Consider the following 4855-nt stretch of genomic DNA (forward strand, 5'->3'; position numbering starts at 1 on the left):
TTTATTGTCCTGATAAGTTATCATTTCCATTTGTTTAACGGTAGCTTTGATAACGAATGATTTTAATAGCGGTATTACACAACAAAATAATAGTCCTCCGATGCCTATCGCCACTCCTACAAATATTCCTAATTTTGCTAACCAAGCTCCCCATGCTCCTAGTTTTAAATCGAACCAATCCCACATTTTCTCATCCCTTCCGGCATTAGTTGCCATTTCTATGTGTAATTCTTTGAGTTTGGTCATGGCTTTTGTAAATGTACCTTCTGGTGCTGTATTATTCGGAATGAAAGTACAACAGTAATTAGAAAATAAAATTCACACTCCTCCTTTATCCGCTAATATCCAATTAAGCGCGAGTCTATTTTGCCATGTCATTTTACTGGTTGCATCTAGTTGCTCTCCAAGCGAAGTTTAAGCTTCATTGGTGTGGTTAATGAATCTCTGCTGGTTATAGTATATATAATTGATCCATTCTGTATTTTTATTTTGTGAAATCCAAATGAACATTGACTCAAAACCTGCTTTAAAGAGCACCTATTATGAGATACACGTTTTTAAACATCCTTTTGTGTGTAAGTGTGCAATAGTACATGCTAACGATATTCAAAAAGTACATACCTCAAAGAAAATGATGACGCGAGTTATCGTCTCTAATGTTCGAGGACTACAAAAAACACTCGGATTGTAGGCAACAGTTTACTTCCTGGGATTAGTGACGTAGAGAAGACCAACATTATCATAGTTCAGCCCTCTCTGCTTTGCTTGGGTACGCCCTCAAAGACGGGGGTGGAGAGCGCCGAGTCAGAAGAGAGCTAAAATGACGGAGGTTGGGAGTCCCTGCTTTGACTCTGTTTGCAAACTCTTGTTTCATTGTTTAAGCGATTAAATCTCACTTTATAGACTTCCACAGAGGACATCATGTTTAATACGGTTCCGGAAAAATCCAGTCAGAAGTTGTTCACACAGTTTTCACAATAACTGCTTCTCATGAACCGAAGCTGGATTTGCGCGACGTTTCCTCCTGAAAGTTGGATTACCGTGCACTTCTGGATCACAGGCTGTAAGTATTCATGTTTATTATTTGCCTTTACTGTAAGTTACGTGACCGGTAACCGGAGCTTAACATTATGTGCGTGTAGAGCTCTGATATATATCTATATGTAGAGCTAAGCTTGCAAGCTAATTGTTTTATGTTGCAATAATGTATTTCATAAACAACGTACCATATTTACACACGTGTATGTTGAATTATGCAGACTATCGTTTTTATCGATGTTTATTTAGACGTGTTTACAAACTTACTAAGCTGTTCCGGCTAAACTGTTACCGGTAAAGTTTGTTCTCATGATCAAACTCAAGAAACTCTAAGTACAGATAATTTGTTTAACGTTATATATATTTTACTGTTGTTTTTAAGTTACTTGAAGCTTTCTTAGATTTTGAAATGAAGTAAACACGTAATGTGTGTTGCTAATGTTGGGCCATGTAATATGTAATACATTAACGTTTTAAGGAATAGTCTAACGATTTATAGTCGTTGTACTCTATTGTTATAATATGTCTTTTTGACTAAATACATGTTTGTTTTATATGTCTATATCCTAGATTCGCAGCTGGACACATCCTTCTACTACACTGTATGCAAACATGCAACATCATTACACACAGTACAAGGAGTCAGACTGGCATATGAGGAGCAAAGGTGTGTAACACATATGATGTATTTAGCTAGTGAAACCACTACCAGTCTTAAATGTATAACTGATGATGACAAAGTTTTTTCTCTGCATAATCATAGGAACCCAGGCAGTAGCATCGTTTCACAATGTTTCCATCACCATCATCAGTGGATGCCTTTGCCGTCCGTAGCCTGAGATTTCAGATTTGCAGCAAAAAATTAGATTTTCCCATTTATTGGAATGCTGTGCAGGTATTTAAGTATTTTAATAACTGTGTTAAATAAAGTAGTATTTACTTTCACAATAAATGAATTGCTTGTTTATAGTTTTACAGGTTGTACCTTGCAGCCATCCATTACAATGTCACCAAGCCGTAACAAAAGCAGGAGAGGGAAAGTACAAGGCTATGTTCCCAAAACACACAAGTGACATACCGTAAGCAGTAATGTTTTATTTCAAATACATTCATAATTAAAAACTTAATGTATGAAGCAGGGAAATAAATAATCAAAACAAAAGATTTATTGACTGCAATATTTGTACAGTTATGTGGATGATGTGATCAGGCTTGTGTTTGCTGAGGTATTTGAAGATAAGCTGAAGGAAACCCCGATTCCAATGGACCTGGCATCACAGTTTTAGAGACCTTCAAAGGAGGACGTGATTGCATGCCATCTTCAGTGCAGGGGTCGTCGGAAGCCAACATTCTGATCAGGAAGCTCCAAGCATATCTGGAGAATAACACACGACAGGATAATAACCCTAAAGTGTCGTCTTAGATAGCACCAGCTGACAAAGCTTTGATATGCCATTTATCTGAATAGATAGCTGTAAGAAGTGAATTGAACAATTTTTGAAAGAAGAGCACAATATGGTTACTAAAGTATGTTTATTTGTATATTGTTTAACATTTAAATATATATTTGTAATAAATAAATAAACTTTTGACTGACTACTATATTTTCTTTAAAGTTACATCTTTTGTTCTTTTGGATACTTTGTTACTATAATAATACTTTAGTGTTATTGGTTTAATGTAATAAAACTTACTCTAGTCCTGCGCCTCAAAGGCTTATAGTCGGTACAATAAATGTTCTGTGTGTAGGGATTTAGACAATTTGTGCAAAACTGGATGATGAATCACGCAGGTAAGAGGCCCTGGAACCTGTTGCATTCTCCTTAAAACGTAATAAGTAAAAACATAGCACTTATAAGTAAGCAGTCTTTCATAATAAAGTTTACTATAGTGAAATAATGTAGAACATTCATTTCAATTAATACTTTCTTTGTGCTACATTTGGTGTTTCCATATAGTTTGCACAGTAAAATAGTATGTAAGCAGTCTTTTATAATAAAGTTTACTATAGTAAAATAATGTAGAAATTACCAAGTGAAATCGTTTTATAATCATTTCAACGAATACTTTCTATGTGCTACATTTGGTGTTTCCATATAGTTTGCACAGTGATATGGTATGTAAGCAGTCTTTTATAATAAAGTTTACTATAGTAAAATAATGTTAACAAATTAAATAGTTTTATAATCATTTCAACAAATACTTTCTATGTGCTACATTTGGTGTTTCTACATTTGGTGTTTCCATATAGTTTGCACAGTAATATAGTATGTAAGCAGTCTTTTATAATAAATTTTACTATAGTAAAATAATGTTAACAAGTGAAATAGTTTTATAATCATTTCAACAAATACTTTCTATGTGCTACATTTGGTGTTTCCATATAGTTATGTAGTACGGTATAATTACCTTTTGGATGTCTTTGCAACACATTTTCGTCCAGAGCTAAGGACACCTACAAAAGTTAAATCCAATCGCATTCATTGACGGAGATCGTTTATATCGTAACAGCCTTCTGAACTCTCTGGATCAAGCTCGAAGTGGTAAGGCAGTACAGACACCATCGTTTATAGAGAAACATAACGCTTGTTTACATTGCCTGTGACTCTCACTCAGACCGGAAACCCACGTGTAGTCAGGGGCGTAACCTTTCAAACACAAGCCGAACCCAGTTGACCAATAACAGTTGAGTAGTCATCTGACCAATCCGAATACACTAGACATTTTGGGAGGCGGAGACAGGAACTAAATCCGAGCGTTTTCCAGACAGTGAGAAATCGGTGAGGTATGTAAGCAATTTATAAGACTCACAATGCATTAGTTCAAGTTTTAATAACATGTATGTACTAGGGGATATTACAATAACGTGCTAACGTGCTAATTTATTAGCATAATTGGTGCTCTTTAACTTCATCTCGGGCCTTAAATTGATTTGGTATACCTCTGGGTTGACCTATTGCGTCTATGTATACTGTAGGATCTGATTCGTAACCTCTCTTAACTCTATGGTTACTTGTGTCCTTTGGTTCTGACTTGTAATCGAAATCCCATTCCATTATATGAATCTCCTGTATTAGTCGTACTCTTGTACATTTTCCTTTCCATCCTAATGGCAAAGAAGGTAAAAGTTTTCTATGTCCGCAAACCCAGAAAAAAATCTGCTATCGCTTGTGTTTGATCAGTATAGGTGTCTACATCGGGGAATGCTGTAGTTTGATTTTCACAGTTTTTTTCTTGAATTATTTTCTTCCCATTTCTTATTCCTGATGACCTCATAGGTGGGATATCTAAGGAATCACTGACGTGTCGAATTTTTGTCTTATCTAAAGTCCAAATTACTTTGCATTTTCCTTTAAATTGTCCCATATTAATATTCCCTGTGGTTTTTACAAAGCACTCATATTCCTTACTATAATCTATGATGTACCATTGTGGGATTTCTATTTGATCATTTTGTATTTGCATAATTTTTGATACACCGATACCTCGACATCTAGCTGCTAACGATCGTATGTGTCGATACATAAGTCTTTCTCTGCTATTACTTAGCGAACCCAAACATTCTGCTGGACAAATAGGTGTGAACAGTTTCACATTACAATGGAGTCTATTCAGCTCAGCACATTTTTCAAAATCAAATGGATTTGGCACTAGTTTGTGTGGATCCAAACGTAGTTGACGTAAAGGAGGTATGGTTCAGAGTCTGTGTGGTTGCACGCTCCGTTGATGTAAAAGTTGTAAGATTAAAAGGCTGTGTGGTTGAAAGTGAAGTTGATGACAGGGAAGTGTGGTTCAGAATTGGAGTTACAGGTGTTGG

General features: G+C 35.6%; 1 long non-coding RNA gene across 1 annotated transcript; it reads left to right on the forward strand.

The window, feature by feature from the left end:
- The first annotated feature begins 909 nt into the window (after positions 1–909).
- Positions 910–2638, forward strand: LOC141364128 (uncharacterized). Its single transcript, XR_012369802.1, has 5 exons — positions 910–1063; positions 1609–1705; positions 1802–1933; positions 2017–2117; positions 2228–2638. It is a non-coding gene; the product is annotated as an uncharacterized lncRNA (long non-coding RNA).
- The last annotated feature ends 2217 nt before the right edge of the window (positions 2639–4855 follow it).

Source organism: Misgurnus anguillicaudatus, chromosome 6, assembly GCF_027580225.2.
Source record: "Misgurnus anguillicaudatus chromosome 6, ASM2758022v2, whole genome shotgun sequence".
Lineage (NCBI taxonomy): Eukaryota > Metazoa > Chordata > Actinopteri > Cypriniformes > Cobitidae > Misgurnus > Misgurnus anguillicaudatus.